The sequence below is a fragment of the Bos grunniens genome, chromosome 12 (genome assembly GCF_055505025.1).
Source record: "Bos grunniens cultivar Pamir isolate PY7600 chromosome 12, Bosgru_T2T1.0, whole genome shotgun sequence".
Taxonomy (NCBI): domain Eukaryota; kingdom Metazoa; phylum Chordata; class Mammalia; order Artiodactyla; family Bovidae; genus Bos; species Bos grunniens.
The window spans coordinates 73158105-73179560 of NC_141176.1; the positions used below are offsets into that span (position 1 = coordinate 73158105).

General features: G+C 43.8%; 1 long non-coding RNA gene across 1 annotated transcript; it reads left to right on the plus strand.

The window, feature by feature from the left end:
• Positions 1-15704: 15704 nt before the first annotated feature.
• On the plus strand, positions 15705-21456 carry LOC147361894 (uncharacterized). The gene is made up of 3 exons (XR_015138361.1): positions 15705-16130; positions 17387-17585; positions 21014-21456. It is a non-coding gene; the product is annotated as an uncharacterized LOC147361894 (long non-coding RNA).

Genomic DNA, 21456 nt, shown 5'->3' on the forward strand with positions numbered 1-21456 from the left:
GCTCTCGGGGCTGCCCTGCAGAAGGAAGGACCGGAGTCAGGGGAAATAGGAGCAAAGGGGCTGTGGGAACCTGGAGGGACCACCTGGACCACCAGGAGAGTCGGGCTGAAGGGCTGGGCAGATCTTTGGACAGGAGAGAACTCCGGGTCCTGCCAGGACATGGGAGGAGCGAGGACAGACTGTGGGGTCCCACCTGCCTGGGCTCAGGCTGCATCTGTCAGTTAGGAGTCGGATGACCTTGAGCAATTTCCTTAACCTCTGTAGGCTTGTTTCCATGTCTCTGAGATGGGGATCCTAACACCCTCTAGGCTTGTGTCACAGGTAAACGTGGTAATTAAGTAAAAACATATCTTTGCTATACAGGAGGGTGGAATATACAGTAGGACTGTTGCCGTTTACTGTGAAGCTTGTCAAGTTACACCTCTGTACTTCCTGATGCTTGATTTCACAGGCACTTATCTCTGGCTGTTAAGACCAATTTCCTCATACCCCAGGCACAGGAAGGCTCCAGTTACAGGCATGTGCCAGACCTGTGCTTGACCAGTGACCTAGAGCTCCCTGAGCTTCCCTGTGCAGGAGCAACTCCTGAAGTTACTGCCAAGCTGCTCCTTGTGTCTGGTTCCCAGGATTTCCCTCCTGGCAAACCACATCTATGGGATGTGAGGGAATCCTGCTCACAGATTTGTGATGAACTGAGGAGGGGCTTGTATGAAACCTCCAGGGACAACTGTTCAGTTCAGTTCAGTTGCTCAGTCGTGTCTGACTCTTTGCAACCCCATGAATCTCAGCACGCCAGGCCTTCCTGTCCATCATCAACTCCCGGAGTTCACTCAGACTCACGTCCATCAAGTCAGTGATGCCATCCAGCCATCTCATCCTCTGTCATCCCCTTCTCCTCCTGCCCCCAATCCCTCCCAGCATCAGAGTCTTTTCCAATGAGTCAACTCTTCGCATGAGGTGGCCAAAGTACTGGAGTTTCAGCTTTAGCATCATTCCTTCCAAAGAAATCCCAGGGCTGATCTCCTTCAGAATGGACTAGTTGGATCTCCTTGCAGCCCAAGGGACTCTCAAGAGTCTTCTCCAACACCACAGTTCAAAACCATCAATTCTTCGGCACTCAGCCTTCTTCACAGTCCAAGTCTCACATCCATACATGACCACTGGAAAAACCATAGCCTTGACTAGACAGACCTTTGTTGGCAAAGTAATGTCTCTGCTTTTGAATATGCTATCCAGGTTGGTCATAACTTTCCTTCCAAGGAGTAAGCGTCTTTTAATTTCATGGCTGCAGTCACCATCTGCAGTGATTTTGGAGTCCAAAAAGATAAAGTCTGACACTGTTTCCACTGTTTCCCCATCTATTTCCCATGAAGTGGTGGGACCAGATGCCATGATCTTCCTTTTCTGAATGTTGAGCTTTAAGCCAACTTTTTCTCTCTCCACTTTCACTTTCATCAAGAGGCTAAAAACAACTCTACCATACTGCAAATCACCACCAGGGGGCAGCAAAATCCACGAGTCCAGGTGGAAAGTTCACGGAATGAGGGACCAGGAAGGCCTCACAGCAGGCAAGAGGGTTGGGGCCTCTAGCTTTGCCTCATCCTCATTCACCCCACCCTCCACACACAGAAATGCACACTCCTACTCCTGAAGAATCACCTGATCCCTGTATATTCAGTTACCTTCTCCAAGTATAGTCCTTTATATCCTCAATATGACAAAGGCCAGTGTTTTGTAAACTTGGCTGCAAATTCAAATCACCAGAGGAGCTCTATAAAATCCCAGTGCTGAGTAGTCATCTCAGTTAAATCAGAGTCTCAGGGAGGGGAGGCAGGAGTCAACACTTTTTATTACTAAAACCCTACAGGTGATTCTACCCTGTTGCCAAATGAAAACCACTGTTGGAGGCAAAAGATCTTTCTTCCCAAATGGCAGCTGCTTTCATTCACATTTCTGACAAAACGTAGTCTACTGGAGAAGGGAATGGAAAACCCCTTCAGTATTCTTGCATTGAGAACCCCATGAACAGTATGAAAAGGCAGAAAGATATGACACAAAGACAAACTCCCACGGCTGGCAATTGCTCAATATGAAGAGTGGAGAAATAACTCCAGAAAGAATGAAGAGACAGAGCCAAAGAGAAAACAATGGCCCGTTGTGGATGTGACTGATAATGGAAGTAAAGTCTGATACTGTAAAGAACAATATTACATAGGATCTTGGAATGTTAGGCCCATGAATCAAGGTAAATTGGAAGTGATCAAACAGGAGATGGCAAGAGTGAACATTGACGTTTTAGGACTCAGCTAAAATAGACCAGAATGACTGAATTTAATTCAGATGACCATTTCTTCTATTAATGTGGGCAAGAATCCCTTAGAGGAAATGGAATACCGCTCATAGTCAACAAAAGAGTCTGAAGTGCAGGACTTGGGCACAATTTCAAAAACAACAGAATGGTCTCTGTTTCCAAGGCAAACCATTCAATATCACACTAATCCAAGTCTATGCCCCAACCACTAATGACAAAGAAGCTAAAGTTGAATGGTTCTATGAAAACCTACAAGACCTTCTAGGACTAATAGCAAAAGAAGATGTCCTTTTCATCATAGAGGAGTGGAATGCAAAAGTAGGAAGTCAAGAGATACCTGGAATAACAGGCAAATTTGGTCTTGTAGTACAAAACAAAGCACGGCAAAAACTAACACAGTTTTGCCAAGAGAACACACTGGTCATAGCAAACACCCAATTCCCAAAAACAAAAGAGATGACTCTACACATGGACATCACCAGATGGTCAACATGAAAATCATGTTCTTTTCAGCCAAAGATAGAGAAGTCCATAGAGTCAGCAAAAACAAGACCAGGAGCTGACTGTGGTTCAGATCATGAACTCCTTATTGCCAAATTCAGACTTAAGTGGAAGAAAGTAGGGAAAACCACTAGACCATTCAGATATGACCTAATCAAATCCCTTATGATTATACAGTAGAAGTAACAAATAGATTCAAGGGATTAGATCCAATAAATAGAGTGTCTGAAGAACTATAGATGGAGGTTCATAACATCATACAGAAGGCTGTGATCAAAACCATCCCCAAGAAGAAGAAATGTAAAAAGACAAAATGGTTGTCTGAGGCGGCCTTACAATTAGCTGGAAAAGAAGAGACGCTAAAGGCAAAGTAAAAAAGGAAGGATATACCCATATGAATGCAGAATTTCAAAGAACAGCAAGGAAAGATAAGAAAGCCTTCTTAACTGATCAATGAAAAAAAATAGAGGAAAACAATAGAATGGGCAAGACTAGAGATCTCTTCAAGAAAATTAAAATACCAAGGTAACATTTCATGCAAAAATGGACACAATAAAGGACACAAACAGAATGTACTTAACAGAAGCAGAAGATATTAAGAAAAAGTGGCAAGAAAACACCAAACTATGCAAAGAAAATCTTAATGACCTGGATAACCATGATGGTGTGATCACTCACCTAGAGCAAGACATCCTGAAATGTGAAGTGAGATGCACCTTAGGAAGCATCACTATGAATAAAGCTAGTAGAGGTAACAGAATTCCAGTTGAACTGTTTCAAATCCTAAAAGATGATGCTGTAAAGTGCTATAGTCAGTATGCCAGCAAATTTGGAAAACTCAGCAGTGGCCACAGGAATGGAAACGGTGAATTTTCATTACAATCACAAAGATGGGCAATGCCAGAGAATGTTCAAACTACTGCTCAATTGCACTCATCTCAGTTCAGTTCAGTTCAGTCACTCAGTCATGTCCGACTCTTTGTGACCCCATGAATCGCAGCATGCCAAGCCTCCCTGTCCATCACCAACTCCCAGAGTTCACTCAGACTCACGTCCATCGAGTCAGCGATGCCATCCAGACATATCATCCTCTGTCGTCCCCTTCTCCTCCTGCCTCCAATCCCTCCCAGCATCAGAGTCTTTTCCAATGAGTCAACTTTTTGCATGAGGTGGCCAAAGTGCTGGAGTTTCAGCATCATTCCTTCCAAAGAAATCCCAGTGCTGATCTCCTTCAGAATGGACTGGTTGGATCTCCTTGCAGTCCAAGGGACTCTCAAGAGTCTTCTCCAACACCACATTTCAAAAGCATCAATTCTTTGGCACTCAGCCTTCTTCACCGTCCAACTCTCACATCCATACATGACCACAGGAAAAACCATAGCCTTAACTAGACAGACTTTTGTTGGCAAAGTAATGTCTCTGCTTTTGAATATGATATCTAGGTTGGACATAACTTTCCTTCCAAGGAGTAAGCGTCTTTTAATTTCATGGCTGCAGTCACCATCTGCAGTGATTTTGGAGCCCAAAAAAAAAAAAAAAAAAAAATCTGACACTATTTCCACTGTTTCCCCATCTATTTCCCATGAAGTGATGGGACTGGATCTCGATTCCAGCTTGTGCTTCTTTCCGCCCAGCAACTAAATGCTGGGTGGGAAGAAACACAAGCTGGAATCAAGATTGCAGGGAGAAATATCAATATGCAGATGACACCACCCTTTTAGCAGAAAGTGATGAGGAACTAAAAGACTCTTGAAAGTAAATGAGGAGATTGAAAAAACTGTCTTAAAACTCAACATTCAAAATACAAAGATCATGGCATCCAGTCCCATCACTTAATGGCAAGTAGATGGATAAACAATGGAAACAGTGAGATTCTTTATTTTGGGGGGGCTCCAAAGTCACTGCAGATGGTAACTGCGGCCATGAAATTAAAAGATACTTGCTCCTTGGAAGGAAAATTATGACCTACCTAGACAGCATATTATAAAACAGAGACATTACTTTGCCAACAAAGGTCTGTCTAGTCAAAGCTATGTTTTTTCCAGTAGTCATGTATAGATGTGAGAGCTGGACCATAAATAAAGCTGAGCACCAAAGAATTGATGCTTTCGAACTGTAGTGCTGGAGAAGACTCTAGAGAGTCCCTTGGACTGCAAGGAGATCCAACCAGTCCACCCTAAAGGAAATCAGTCCTAAATATTCGTTGGATGCTGAAGCTCTAAACTTTGACCACCTGATGGGACGAACTGACTCATTGTAAAAGACCCTGATTTAATTTAAAAAATAAAATTAAAAAAAAAAAAAAAAAAAGACCCTGATGCTGGGGAAGATTAAAGGTAGGAGCAGAAGGGGATGGCAGAGGATGAGATCATTGGATGGCATCACTCACTCTATGGGCATGAGTTTGAGTAAACTCCGGGAGTTGATGATGGACAGGGAAGCCTGGCATGTTGCAGTCCATGGGGTTGCAAAGAGTCTGACACGACTGAGTGACTGAACTGAAAGGAGTTGATTATGTGGGGTTCTTAAGTATTTTTTAGTCATTAATTTTTTTCTCCTATGTCTTAGATAGACATTGTTTTTAATAGTTAGTGTTTCAAAAAGAACATAATTACATAGCCCCCTTATTAGGAGGACTGAGTGTTATCACTATTTTCCTCCAGATCTAGTTCCAGGCCTGCCATAGTAGGTGCTGAGGAAGGTTGGATTTTAATGACTCAGTGAAAAACCCTAATGGGGCATGTAAGAAATTGGGGAAGGACTCCTTTAGGACAGAAGACTGTGTCCACAGGAGGAAGTGGGATGACTCCTCCACCACCTGAGTCCTGCCTGCTCTCCTGCTTCATCTCCAGATTTTCTTTCACTCTAGCCTGAGCTCCAATGTGTCTTAACTGTTTTAGTTTCTCACACCCACTAACCTCTCCTTTGCTCTGGACATTTGGACCCATCTTTTTCTGCCAAGGAAACCTTCCCCCCACACACATATTTTATTGACAGACTTTTACTCTTCTCTCAGCTCACAAGTGAGACATGGCTCTACCCAGCAGGACTCCTTCTCCCTGAGATAAGGCCCCCCTCCTTCCCTATCCCCCCCTCTCCTGATTCCCCTGTGTTGGCTCCTTTCTCCTCTCTTTCGGGCTGCAAGAGCAGCAGCTGTGTCTTCTCCAGGGACCCCAGAACCTGTCTGGGAGCCTGGGCACAGGTGGGCTCAGTATTTGGTGGCTGACTTTGAAAACACCCAGGTGGTAGGTGAACAATTTTCCAAGTCTAAAATATGTCCACTTGCTTTTCTTTTCCCCTTGGACTTAGGAAATAGTGGCTATAAAACTTCAGGTGTTTGAGGGGAGGATTAGGACACCTGCATGATTTAAATAGAAGACAGTTGGAGAGAGTACGGAGAAAAGAACTGGGAAGTTCAGGAAGAGTATGGCCGACAGCCAGTTGCTGTGATTTGCACAAAGCCTGTCCTGTGTGTGTGAAAGAGGCTCCCAGGATGAACGTGCCATGGAGATGTTCCCTGAGGGCTTCCTCTGGCTGGTTCTCTGATATGCTGAGTCTCTGAGGTCAAAGCTGTGAATGGAAACTCAACTTGAGGGAAACATGTGTTGTGTCTCTTTGTATAAATGGTTGCTACTCTGCACCCCAAAACAAGCTGCTTAAATAGGGACGTCATACATTTTAAAGTGTCCAAATCTCTCATCCACTCCCAGGGAAGGAAGGACTGGTTGTCCGTGAGTCCTATCCTTCAACCTCTGAGAACTCTTCATTCACTTTCCCCAGAAGAGCAGGGCTGAGGGTAAGAGAAGGCTTGTCGTGTCTCCATCTCCAGCCCCCTGACTGTTGTGTGAGCCTGTGACTGAGAGTTGGGGAGGAGGGTGAGATAAATGAGTGTCCTCTGGTCCCACAGCCAGTCCTCCCCTGGCCCTGCCCCCAGCACCTCCACCCTTCCGTTCCCTCTGCCCTTGTACTTGCCCTTGGATTTCCTCTAATATTTATTCAAAGCTTCCCAGAGTTCTATCTCAGAGCTGAAATCTTTCTTAAGCCATCTTTTCCTTTGTTTAAAATCTTATCCCTTGATAGTTGAGTGAGTTCACTCAGGAGGACAAGGGGAGAACCCGGAGTATGGAAAAGGCAGGAGGGTCTGACGTGTTGCTTAGTTTATTATCTCACTTTTAAACTAGAGTGTGAGGCACTTAACACACAGCAAAGGCAAACATCACAGCATTTCACCAGAAGCAGATCCCCTACACCTGTGACAGGGAGGAAAATTAGCTTTGTTGGCCCCTGACCTCCGTGTCCATGAACCGTGAACTTCCAGATGTTCAAACTGGTTTTAGAAAAGGCAGAGGAACCAGAGATCAAATTGCCAACATCTGCTGGATCATGGAAAAAGCAAGAGAGTTCCAGAAAAACATCTATTTCTGCTTTGTTGACTATGCCAAAGCCTTTGACTATGTGGATCACAATAAACTGTGGAAAATTCTGAAAGAGATGGGAATACCAGACCACCTGACCTGCCTCTTGAGAAACCTATATGCAGGTCAGGAAGCAACAGTTAGAACTGGACATGGAACAGCAGACTAGTTCCAAATAGGAAAAGGAGTACGTCAAGGCTGTATATTGTCACCCTGTTTATTTAACTTCTGTGCAGAGTACATCATGAGAAACACTGGACTGGAAGAAGCACAAGCTGGAATCAAGATTGCCGGGAGAAATATCAATAACCTCAGATATGCAGATGACACCACCCTTATGGCAGAAAGTGAAGAGGAACTAAAAAGCCTCTTGATGAAAGTGAAAGAAGAGAGTGAAAAGTTGGCTTAAAGCTCAACATTCAGAAAACGAAGATCATGGCATCCGGTCCCATCACTTCATGTGAAACAGATGGGGAAACAGTGGAAACAGTGTCAGATTTTGGGGGGCTCCAAAATCACTGCAGATGGTGATTGCAGTCATGAAATTAAAAGATGCTTACTCCTTGGAAGGAAAGTTATGATCAACCTAGATAACATATTGAAAAGCAGAGATATTACCTTGCCAACAAAGGTCCATCTAGTCAAGGCTATGGTTTTTCCAGTGGTCATGTATGGATGTGAGAGTTGGACGGTGAAGAAAGCTGAGTGTCGAAGAATTGATGCTTTTGAACTGTGGTGTTGGAGAAGACTCTTGAGAGTCCCTTGGACTGCAAGGAGGTCCAACCAGTTCATCCTAAAGGAAATCAGTCCTGGGTGTTCATTGGAAGGACTGATGTTGAAGCTGAAACTCCAATAGTTTAGCCACCTCATGCAAAAAGTTGACTCATTGGAAAACACCCTGATGCTGGGAGGGATTGGGGGCAGGAGGAGAAGGGGACGATTGCCAGGGTCCAGCCCCGGTTGGATCCAGGGATTCCCTCGGGAGGACTGCGTTGGTGATTAAAAGGATAGATAAAAGGAGAAAGATCAGAGGCTCAATATAACTGGTTTACATGGAAAGCCAATAAAACCTGTGATACCAGGTTTGCACTGACCAGGGAGGCTGCAGGCGCCCTCTCGAATAGCAGAAGGTGCCCCACCTTAGGCACCTTCTCGAGTGGGTCTTAGAAGCCCGGGCAAATAAGTGGTCTCAGAGGGCCCCCGCACTCAATTATTTGTCCTGAAGGCAGAACAGAGAAGAAAAGGAGAGAAAAGGAAGCAAGAAAGAACGACATGGGGAGACCAAGCTTGATGAGCATGGCCCACACTTTATTTTACAAAGTCTTTTTTATACCTTAAGTTGTGCATAGAGGATAATAGGGGGCGGGGGGAAGGTAGAGTCATGCAAGGTCAACAGTCCTTCATCCTTATCAAAGCCAGGCTTTCTTTCTGAAAACTTATCATATGCCAAAGCTTTAGGTGATTTACATCATCTTCTGGCCAGGAGGCCTGTTAACATTTTATGACCCTTTCTTCAGAAAACTTATTTTGCTCTAAAGGTGATTATTCTAAAATCAGGTGCCACCCTCCGAAAGCATTAGATAAAGTTGCATTCCTATAGGGCAAAAGTGTGGTGGTCTATAACAAGAAACAATTAACTCAAGCATCCAAGGTTATAAACATTAAAGCTACTACTTACATTTCTATATACCAACTATATTAATCAATACACTCCCAGGGACACAGTAGGTGAGGGATATGGAAACTTGGCACCAAGCATTAGCTAAACAAAGAAATCCTCTACTAGTTCTATTCTAACAATTTTAACTCTCTGAGAAGCTCTGCATTGTTAGAATATCATAAGCTTCCCATGCCTCTTGTGGTTGGGAGGCTGTGAACAATCACATGCGTAGCTGCAGGAGTCCGAACAAACCTGTAAGGCAAGCTAGAAAGTCATCAGAGGGGTTTGAATTGAAACACTCCTATTATGCCCAGGAAACTTATTAACTAGAGCTCTAAGTTGATTTTCTTCAGAGAAAGGTAGTCAGGGATAGCCCCCTGTTAATGTCAGAAGAGTTGGTGAAAGTCGTGAAATAGTAAAACAGACAAATTTTGGTTTTGGGGTAGATGCTCGGGCAGGTCCAGGGGGCCTCTCCAGTTCTGATTCGCCTTTGCATGTCAGATCCTCTCCGCATGACCTTTGTCATGGGTGGGAACTCCCGTGCTGGCTCCCGCCAGACGGCAGAGGATGAGATGGCTGGATGGCATCACTGATTCAATGGACATTAGTTTGAGTGAACTCTGGGAGTTGGTGATGGACAGGGAGGCCTGGCGTGCTGCAACTCATGGGGTCGCAAAGAGTTGGACACGACTGAGCTACTGAACTGAGCTGACCTGACCTCCGTGTCACCAGCAGCTCCTCCCAAAACTCCAGGTCTTTGGTCTGTTCCTACCTCTCCTCAAACTGAAAGTAAAAGTATTAGTAGCTCAGGCATGTCCTACTCTTTGTGGGCCCATGGACTGTAGCCTTCCAGGCTTCTCTGTCCAAAGAGTATGAGAGTGGGTAGTAATTCCCTTTTCCAAGGGATCTTTCCAATCCCAGGGATTAAACCCAGGTCTCCCACATTGCAGGCAGATTCCTTACCATCTCAGCCACCAGGGAAGCCCTCAAACTCATGTTTATTATCTGGCTCCAGTTGTTGGGCGGAGAAGGCAATGGCACCCCACTCCAGTACTCTTGCCTGAAAAATCCCATGGATGGAGGAGCCAGGTAGGCTGAAGTCCATGGGGTCGCTCAGAATCGGACAGGACTGAACGACTTCACTTTCACTTTTCATCTTCATGCATTGGAGAAGGAAATGGCAACCCACTCCAGTATTCTTGCCTGGAGAATCCCAGGGACAGGGGAGCCTGGTGGGCTGCTGTCTATGGGGTCGCACAGAGTTGGACACGACTGAAGTGACTTAGCCGCAGCAGTTGTTGGGTGGAAAATTATCTCATTCGCTTATTGCATAATAATAACAAAAGAAAAGGAGTGGTATCAAGATAAGACTGAAGCTCATTATCCAATGTTTCAAAGGGAAGAAATAAATCATTCCAGAAACTGCCCTCATGTAAAATTCCAAATAAGTGTGAAAGAAAGTGAAAGTCACTGAGTAGTGTCAGCCTCTTTACAACTCTATGGGCATAGTCCATGGAATTCTCTAGGCCAGAATACTGGAGTCGGTAGCCTTTTCCTTCTCCAGGGGATCTTCCCAAGCCAGGGATCTAGCCCAGGTCTCCTGCATTGCAGGTGGATGTTTTACCAACTAAGCCACCAAGGAAGCCCAAGTGCAGTATTAAACCAATGGCTTGTGATAATTTAGAATGACCCAGAGGGATAGGATGGGGAGGGAGGTGGGAGGGCATTCAGGATGGGGAACACATGTACACCCGTGGTGGATTCATGTCAATGTATGGCAAAACCAGTACAATATTGTACTTAGCATCCAATTAAAATAAATAAATTTAATTAAAAAAACAGAAAATGAAGCAGTGATCATTGGAACAATCTCTTGGTTCAATACATAAAGGATTGTAATGCCAAATTAAATGTATATGCTTATAAAGGCTGAAGGAAACTGTAGTGAATCCTAGCATTAAGATTTTAGCAGGCATCTGTCACTTTCTTAAGATGCTCTTGAGGTACTGTACTGAGTATGAGTATATATATCCATACACACACATATGTATATTCATATTAAGGTGATTAGTAAAGGGATGATGGTACTGTGTTTATCTCTCTCAAGTGTTTAGCTCTTAGAAATGTGTACCGGAGTATCAGTGGGTGAAATATGTATCTGGGAGTTGTGCTAAATACTGGTGGCACTACTGCAAAAGAGGACAGTTTAATGAAATGAGATGGACAACATGTGAATAATTGTTGAAGCTTGTTTCCTGGAAGTTCATTGTGCTATTCTACTTTTGGATATGTTTGAAAATTTCTATAAAAAAAAAGTTTAAACACCTACTTGCTATGATAGGATATGAAAAAATAAGAACTAAAGACAGGGTCTTTGATCAGATGAATTCCCAGTGTTTTAGGGTTGGGAACTCACCATTTCTCATGATATTTCCTTAATAGGCAGGCACAGGAGAGAGAATTATTATTCATTATGTAAAAAGAAACTTGTATGTGAGTCAAGAAGCAACAGTTACAACCGGATGTGGAACAACTAATTGGTTCAAAATCGGGAAAGGAGTACATCAAGGCTGTATATTGTCACCCTGCTTATTTATCTTCTATGCAGAGTACATCATGCAAAATGTCTGGCTGGATGAATTACAAGTTGGAATCAAGATTTCCAGCAGAAGTATCAACAGCCTCAGATATGTGGATGATACCACTGCAATGGCAGAAAGTGAAGAGAAAATAAAGAACCTCTTGATGAGGGTGAAAGAGGAGAGTGAAAAATCTGGCTTGCAACTCAACATGAAAGAAAACTAAGATTATGGTATATGATTCCATCACTTCATGGCAAATAAAAAATGAAAAAGTGAAAGCAGTAACAGATTTTATTTTCTTGGGCTCCAAAATCAATGCAGATGGTGACTGCAGTTATGAAATTAAATGACACTTGCTCCTTGGTAGAAAAGGTGACACAAAGCTAGATAGTGTATTAAAAACCAGACATTACATTGCTGACAAAGGCCCATATAGTCAAAGCTCTGGTTTTTCCCATAGTCGTGTATCCATGTGAGAGTTGGAGCATGAAGAAGGCTGAGGGCCAAAGAACTGATGATTTTGAATTGTGGTCTGGAGAAGACTCTTGAGAGTCCCTTGAATAGCAAGGATATCAAACCAGTCAATCCTAAAGGAAATCAACCCTGAATATTCACTGGAAGGATTGTGCTGAAACTTCAATACTTTGGCCACCTAATGCAAAGAGCCATCTCATTGGAAAAGACCCTGATGCTGGGAAAGAATGAAGACAAACTTCAATACTTTGGCCACCTAATGCAAAGAGCCATCTCATTGGAAAAGACCCTGATGCTGGGAAAGAATGAAGACAAACTTCAATACTTTGGCCACCTAATGCAAAGAGCCATCTCATTGGAAAAGACCCTGATGCTGGGAAAGAATGAAGACTAAAGGAGAAGGGGGTGGTAGAGGATGAGATGGTTAAATAGCTTCACTGACTAAATGGACATGAATTTGAGCAAATTTCAGGAGACAGTGGAGGACAGAGGAGTCTGGTGTGCTCTAGTTCATAAGGTTGCCAAGACTTGGACATGACTAAGTGACTGAATAAGAAAATGAAAAACCAAGGGGATGAGGGCACAATTATATTTTAAAAGAACAGCATTGCCTCTGCAGACAGATGTTCTAAGCTTTGCTGCCAGTGCCTCAGCAAGTTCATTCCAGAGTCCTCTCTCCATTGCCCTCACATCTCAGTTTGCTCTCCAGACCTCTAGACTTCCCTCATTCAAAAATGAGCCTGGGAGGAGTTCCCTGGTGGCACAGTGAATAAGAATCCACCTGCCAATGCAGGGGACACAGGTTCGATTCCTGGTCCAGGAAGATTCCACATGATGTGGAACATCCAAGCCTGTGTGCCACACTGCTGAGTGCCCATGCTGCAACTCCTGAAGTCCACATACCTAGAGCCTGTACTCCGCAACAAACGAAGTCATCTCAACGAGAAGCCCACACACCACAATGCAGAGCAGCCCCTACTCTCCTCAACTAGAGAAAGCCGCATGAAAGCAACAAAGACCGAAAGACCAGCACAGCTAAAAATAAAACAAGTAAACAAACAATGCTGGGACTAACCTGCCTTCTTTCCTTTTTTATTTTTTTAATGTCACACTCTGTGGCAGGAGGGTCTCTGTTCCCTGACCAGGGAAAATAAGATTAAACCTGTACCTCCTGCATCCGGAGCATATAGTCTTATTAACCACTGGACTGCCAGGGAAGTCCCTTTTGTTGTTATTGTTTTTTAACTTTGGTGTTTTTTTTGACCTGCCTTGCTGATTTTCAATCAGTTCCTTGATCAAACTTTGACCCCACTTGAGAAATCAATTCCTTTATCAGACTTCGACACTATATGAGTGTTGCATCAACAAACTACAACAGGGTGAAAGAGAACTTTACATTCCACATACTATCCTTTTGCCACCCAACCAGGAGTATCCCCAACACAAGACCAGATTCCTTCTTCAGAGCAGGTGGAATGTTGAAGGAGAGAAGCAGAGAGAGGGTTGAGAACTGGATCATTGTGATGAGTCTGTCCACGCAAGTACTGCTGAGTTCATCTCCTGGTCTCTGCAGTCCCATCTGCTCATCTCAGCTCCACCTCCACCACTCAAGCCAGGTGAGGAGTATTTCTCACCCGGAAGACAGAGGAAACCCTGCATTCACTCCAGCCCCGTGGTTCTCAACCAGGAACTGGTTTCCCCAAGGATACCTTACCAACAACGTCTGGACACATTTTTGGTTGTCACGACTGAGGGAGGAGGTGACTACTGCATCCAGTGGATAGAGGTCAGGGACTCTGCGACACACCATGCAATGTACAGGTCCTCTCACCAAGAAAGACTTGTCTAGTCCAAATGTCAACAGTGCTAATGTTGAGAAAGGCTGCTCTCGTCCCCCTGTAAAACCTGAAATGCATAATCAGGCTCTTTCTTTAAAGAGAACATCAGATCAAGTCACCTCATTGCTTAAAACTTTTCAACGGTTTCCCACTCTTAGTACGAAGATTAAAAACAAATAAAAAAACCTCCTTAGCTCCTTGAACTTGCATCACCTGACACTCACCTCCCCTCTTTTCTTATATTACTTGCAGTAACAAAACTAACTTTATTCCTGTTTTTCTAGAAAGCATCATATTTCCTCCTCCCTCACAGGGTCTTGCTATTCTCTCTTATAAGTCAATTTCTCCCCTCTCACCAGCCTCTCCCCCTTTTCCCTGCTCACTGCTGCCTTCCAATCCTTTAGGAGACCTCAGCTTGAAGGGGACTCCATCACAGACTCCCTCCGTGACCACCGAGCGGTCAGCAGTCTGAGGTGAGAGGCCACATGGGGAGAGAAACCAGGCCACCCCAGGTCCTCTGGCCATCCCAGCTCAGGCCGGAGTGGAAGTGAGGCCCATCTGGACACCCAGTGCCAGTGGGGGCCCTGGCTCTGGGCAGACCTGTGAGTGAGCCCAGGAGGCTAGCAACAACTCTGCTTCATCAGCCTCACAAATGTATTGAGTAATGAAAAAGTTACTGCCTTAGGGTGCTTATGTCTCAGGTGGTTGATGTAGTGACAGACAGCAGATTCATTCTCCCTGGTGTTCCTGACTGTGCAGTAAGGAGAGCTCCTTGCTACTGTGGGGAATTCCCCCCTCACCTCCTGCTCTGTCCCCTTCACAGGACTGCTCTCAGGACCTGAGTTTCTGAGTCACGGTCCACTTGACAGGATGAGGCTCTCTCCCCAGTAGGTCAGTGAGTGGAGGTGGGGAGACTGTTCCCCTACCATCTCACCTTCTTGTCCCATCAGCCTCCCTGGAACTGCAGTCCTGCGCTGGGCAGGGATGGTCTCACTTAGTTAACTCAAGAACCAGAATATGTTTCAAAGGGTCAGTATCTATTTCAGTAAGCAGGGAAAGAGCTAAAGATTTTCACAGTTTGTCTTTTCCCATATTATAAAGGGGAAATCACTTAGAGAATCACTTAGGCTTCCCTTGTGGCTCAGATATTAAAGAATCTGCCAGCAATGTGGAAGACCCAGGTTCAGTCCCAGAGTTGGGAAGAGCCCCTGGGAAAGGAAATGGCAATTCACCCCAGTACTCCTGCCTAGAGATTTCCACAGACAGAGGAGCTTGGCAGGCTACAGTTTATGGGGTCTCAGAGTTGGAAACGACTGCACGACTACACTTTCTTTCTTTCTTTTGGGAGAACACCCCAGGGCAACACCAGTACTCTTGAACCTGGTTTTTTACTTAGAACCCCCTTCCACTCTGTTCACAGTAATCTCCACCTGCCTCCTGCAGGAGACTCATCCTCATGGGAAAACCCCATCCCCATGAAGGTCTCATCACTTGAGTCAGTCTCCATTCCCTGGCCAGTCACCAAATCTTTAGTATAACCTCAGTTTATCATGACAGGGTGTTTCTTGGGGCTTAGGTCAGGAAGGGTGGGGGCATCTGAAGGAGAAGATGCTGTTGGTTTCTGGGTCTAGTGTGAGCCTGGTCACCCAGACAATGGATTTCCCTCAAGAGTCCCACTCTGAGAGGCTCCTGAGAGTCTGGTTCTTTAAGTCTTTGACCTGATAGAACAGGAAGGTGTATCAGCCTCACCTGGCTTCTATCAGGAGGGGAGGCACAGGTTTTCAGGAGTGAACATAACTTTTAAAGGGAATGATGCAAACTACAATGATATTAAGTCTAATTTTCTTAACTAGTCTGCTGCTTCTCCCTTACCTAGGTCTCTAGGAGAATCACACTCTTATTGAGCAGAAGGGGGTTGGATTTCTTCCTGTTCTGTTACCCACCGTCCGTCCCACGTCAGACCCCAACAAGCGTCCTTTGCCAGCTGTGGCTAGTTCCAATAGAACTTGCTCTGGAGCACATGCTCCCCGCTAAAAGCCCTCCAGGGGCTGGGGCTAGTGGTTCATGTGAGTGGAGAGGGGCGGGGTTCTCGAGAGTCCGGGCTCAGCTGTGTAGCTACGCGCCCAGATCCAGTGCCAGGTGCATCGTCTCTGCCCACGGCCCCCTGGCCACCATCTTGAATCACAGCCCCGGGAGCAGCGTCTCTGCCCTCGGCCCTCAGAGCTGAGGTGTCAGTGGAGCCATTTCTCCCCAGGAAGTCTTGTCTGAAGGGCCAGGGATGGGAGGCCTCTGCAGGAGGTGACTTGTGAGCAAGTGAAAGTCAAGTCAGCACAAAGGGAAAGAAAAAAGGTTAAATTTTTATTTTATGACCCTGATTCTAATTTCTGTTGTTTAGTTGCTCAGTCGAATCCAACTCTTTTGTGACCCCATAGACTGTAGCCCACCATGCTCCTCTGTCCATTAGATTTCCTGGGCAAGAATATTGGAGTGGGTTGCTGTTTTTTTTTCTCCAGGGAATCTTCCCAACCAGGCATCAAACCTGCATCTCCTGTGTCTCCAGCATTGGTAGGCAGGATCCCACAAAAACTGGCTCAAACCAGCTACAATCAAGATGGTGTTGAGCATGATCTGGTCACTGACCTCTAACTCATTACACCTTCATTAGAACACTAAAAATCATTCCCCTTGCACCATGACAGGCATTGTGATAGTTCCAAGGCTGACCATAAAAGGCAAAAAAATGTTCCATGACCCAGCTCCTGGCACTCCCCGTCCCTTCCTCAGAATAGCAAGAATATTCTTCCCACTCTCTATCCTATGAAATTCCCCAACCCATAAAAACTCACAACCCCATACTTTGGGAGCACTCTTGCCTTCTGAGAAAGTCCACATTCTGTCTGTGGACAGTGTATCTCCCTGAATCAGTCCATTTTTCACTCTACTTCAGCTCGCTCTTGTATTCTTTCCTGCAGAAGCCAAGGACTCTCACTTGACAGCTAGTCTCAGGGCTCCCAGGACATGATATTTCCTTCTCCTGCACCACTGGTAACCTGGAGAATGAAGGATAGAGATTATAGATCTAACCTGATTATAAAGTAGTTGACCTATATTTAAGAAGAATTCTTATTTATTGTCCTAGTGTCTCTTAAACTCTAGCAAAGTCTGATTTCTGATTTCCCAGCAGATTTTGCTTTTTAAACTTGCTTTGTTTTTAAAATCTACTTTTCTATGGGATTTTCGGGCTTCCCTGATAGCTTAGTTGGTAAAGAATCCACCTGCAATTCAGGAGACCCTGTTTGATTCCTAGGTTGGAAAGATCCATTGGAGAAGCGATAGGCTACCCACTCCAGTATTCTTTGCTTCCCTGGTAAATTCTTCCCCGGTAAAGAATCCACCTGCAATGTGGGAGACCTTGGTTCAATCCCTGGGTTGGGACGATGCCCTAGAAAATTGAAAGACTACCCATTCCAATATTCTGGCCTGGATAATTCTATGGACAGTATATGGGGGTCACAAAGAGTTGGACACGACTGAGTGACTTTCATTTCTCTTTGCTTCATGGAATTTTAAAGGAGGGATGTAATTGGTTCTCATTTGCTCCCCAGCTGGATGGCACACACTTCATCTCCCTCTATGGCATTCTCTCATCCTGGTTCCACACTCCATAAGCCTGTTGCTTCCCGCTTTCTGAATTTTCCAGACCCCAGGTGGGAAATCAGGATTTTCTATTTCACTCGTAACACAGGTTTATGGCCTGGGAGTCTCCTCTACAAAGCTGATAACTCTGCTGGCTTCTAGCAGGAGGTAAGGCATGAGCCATACTTGAAGGGGTTTCTATCATATCCTGTATCCCCCCTACTTTGGGGATGGTGATCACTGGGGACAGATGTCTCCAGCTCTCTGCCTCTCATTCCCAGACCTTTGCTGTCCTCTGATTTGGGTTTTGATCTGTCTTCTGTGGAGGAAATTGTGGTTGGCTGTTTTCTTGCCAATTGTGCTCTTTATACCAGCACCAGTACCCTTTAAGCTATAACCTCAAGAATTCCATTTTCATTCCTTTTACAAAAACATTCACACCCTAGCAAGGGACAATCAATTTAATATTTTGGTAAAATATATTTCCATAATTGTTTCCACTTATTGAACATCTCTTCTGTGCTATGAACTGCAGTAAGCACTTTCACATCAATAATAACTCCATGAAATTGATACTGATTTTCAGTACCCCCTATACAGATAAGAAACTTTGTTCACGGAATACAATTATCACCCGGAGGGGGAAGAGTTGTCCTTGATAGGAAGTGGCCTTCCTTATTTATCTGATACATCTGCTGGGAACCTAAGAGTTTCCAAGTTTTGGAGGGATCAGGTAGAAAGAAAAGACATGTTTTAGTTCTACTTACAAAGGTCTAATTTTCCAAATTGTTGTAAGTCATAATTATCTTGAAGGGAACTGTTTCATTATATCTGGAAAATGCAAACTTAAACTGGTAATATTTTATTTTATTTTTTAATATAGATTTATTTATTTTAATTGGAGATTAATTACTTTACAATATTATACTGGTTTTGCCATACATAAACATGAATTCAATATTTTAGACAATATATTTAGACATAAAATATATTTAGACAATATTTTTAGACATAAAAATAATAGCCATGTTCACCAGTTCACTCAGCAACTAATCCTTTTTGTTAACAGTTTTGTGAAGCCATTAGGCTTTCTGCTAGATCTATACAATTTCTTACAAAGTTGACTAGCATGGTCTGAAATATATCAGATACCTGTATTTATCAAAAGTCCTTTCTATGAATCTTCTTGAACATGAAACACTTTTGCAAAACTGTCCGAGTACAACAATAGCAATCTGTAAATGATAGAAGATCTTTCCATAAGTGTGCGTGCTGCACAGGTTAATAAACTGTATTTCACTTGTTCATCTGTCTTACATCATTTGAATTTCCAAGGCTCCATCCAGAGAGCCTAGAAGTGTAAAAGAAAGAGGAATTTTCCTCTCCCCTACACAGTAAAGTATACATAATGTAAAACGAACTTTTTAAACCATTTCTTAAATGCACTGCTCTGTGGCAGTAATTATATTCACATTTTTGTGAATCCATCTCCAGAATTTCTACATCTTCCCTTTAGATTTTATTAGGTTTGTCATAGCTTTCCTTCCAAAGAGCAAGTGTCTTTTAATATTATGGCTGCAGTCACCATCCGCAGTGATTTTAGAGCCCAAGATAATAAAATCTGTCACTGCTTCCACTTTTTCCCCATCTATTTGCCATGAAGTGATGGGACCAGATACCATGATCTTAGCTCTTTGAATGTTGAGTTTCAAGCCAACTTTTTCACTCTCGTCTTTCACCCTCATCAAGAGACTCTTTAGTTCCTCTTTGCTTTGTGCCACTAGAGTGATATCATCTGCATCAGTTCAGTTCATTTGTTCAGTCATGTCTGACTCTTTGTGACCCCATGGACTGTAGCACACCAGGCTTCAACTGCGTATCTGAGGTTATTGATATTTTGCCTGGCAACCTTGACTCCAGCTTGTGCTTTATCCAGTCTGGGATTTTGCATGATGTAGGGATGGGGGAGCCTGGTGGGCTGCCGTCTATGGGGTCACACAGAGTCGGACACGACTGAAGTGACTTAGGAGCAGCAACAGCAGCAGCAGTCTGCATATTAGTTAAATAAACAGTATGACAGTATACAGCCTTGTTGTACTCCTTTCCCAATTTTTGTTTGTCTGAAGAAGTATTCATTTTTCCTTCACTTTTGAACAATCATTTCACAAATTACAGAATTCTAAGTTGGTGGTTTTTTCTCTCAACACTTAAAACTTTTTCACTCTACTCTCTTCCATGTTTGCTTGGTTTCTGAGGAGAATTGGATATAATTCTTATCTTTATTCCTCTATAGCCAAAATGTTTTTTCTTTAATTTGAAAATAATATGCCTAGTTGTAGGTCCCCCCCCCATTTCTGTTACACTGCTTTTTATCTCTAGCATTTACTCTTGGTTCTTTCTTAGAATCTCCATCTTTCTGCTTCTATCACCCATCTGTTTTTATGTGCTGTATACTCTATACATTAGAGCCCTTGGCATATTATTCATGTTATTGTTATTGTTGTTTAGTTTCTTTTTAGCATTTGACTCTTTTGTGACCCCAAGAACTGTAGCCCACCAGGCTCCTCTGTCTATAGGATTTCCCAGGGAAGAATACAGGAGTGGCTTGCCATTTTCTTCTCCAGGGGATCTTCTTGCCCCAGGGATCAAACCCAGGCCTCCTGCATTGGCAGGCAGATTCTTTACCACTGAGCCACCAGGGAAGGCATAGTTGCTTTTCAATTCCTCATCTAATATTTCCAACATCCCTGCCATGTCTGGTTCTGATGATGCTTTGTCTCTTCAAAAATATTTTTCTTTTTTCTTTTGCAGTGTCTTGTAAGTTTTTCTTGAAATGCAGACATGATGTCCTGGATTAAAGGGACTGCTATAAGAGGGCTTTAGTAATGAGGAGGTGAGGTGTGAGGGCAGGCAGATCCCATGATTAGGTCTCAGCCCCTCAGTAAGCCTCTTCCTCTGGACTGTGAACCTCACAAGTGTTTCTCATTTTTCTCTCCCCTACCCCATCCCTTGTGTGGGACAGAATGGCTTGAGCCAGCTGGAGCTGGATATTCCCTTCTCTGAGGTCAGTTGGGTTCAGTTAATACCCTAGAGGGTTAGACTCTAGTACTAGTTTTCCTCTAGGGCCTTCTTAAGAGGACTGAGTGTTCTGGTCTATTTCAAATTGGCTACCCCCTATCACCCCACTCCCAGCAGGAAGGCTGAGGGGATTTTCCCTGGTACTCCTGTAGGATCCTGATGAAGCTCCTGGAGGTAAATCTCACAATATTGTGAGTCCCCCCATGACTGGGTCCCCTGGAGTTTTTACTTTCAGATTGTTGACACTGAGCCTCCAGCAGTTTGTCAGTTACGGCTATGGTTTCTTCCCCAAGCACAGGTTCCCATGATTGTTTCACCCTGAGGAAGCCTCAACTTCCTCTGTTTACCTGTGAGCCTCCCCAGTCTCGGGGGTGGCAGTTTGCCTCCTCTGACAGATGCAAGAGCAGGTTTCCCTTTCCTCTCTCTCTGTTTTTTTTTTTTTAATCTACACTTACCTAAGTTATCTTATCCAATACCATGGAATTTTTTTATCTTTTTTTTTTTTTTTTTGCTCCCAGGTTTGCAGAAGACTGACTCCCTGATTTTGGCTAAGTTTCTCCTCTAAGAAGGCTTCTTGACCACCCAATTTAAAGCAGGGCTTGCCAGCCATCTCCAGCCACTATCACTTCCTGTTCTTCAGATTCCTCATCAAACCTAATGTTATCTTGTTCATCCATTTACTTTTTAACCATCTATCTCCCACTACTTCAATGTGAACACCATGAGAAGATAAACCTTACATATCTTGTAGTCCATTGATTCCCAGTGCTTTGAAAGGTAGATGTATGGTACATGTTCAAAAGCACTTGTTTAAAAATAATTCATAATTTGTTCAATCATGTTGCTATTGCTAAACTTAGAAGTTAGGATATTTCTAAATCCTATTACAATTTAATAATAATCACTGTTCTGAGAAACATTTGCATATAAATAAAATTGTGTATAAATAGTGCTCTATAAA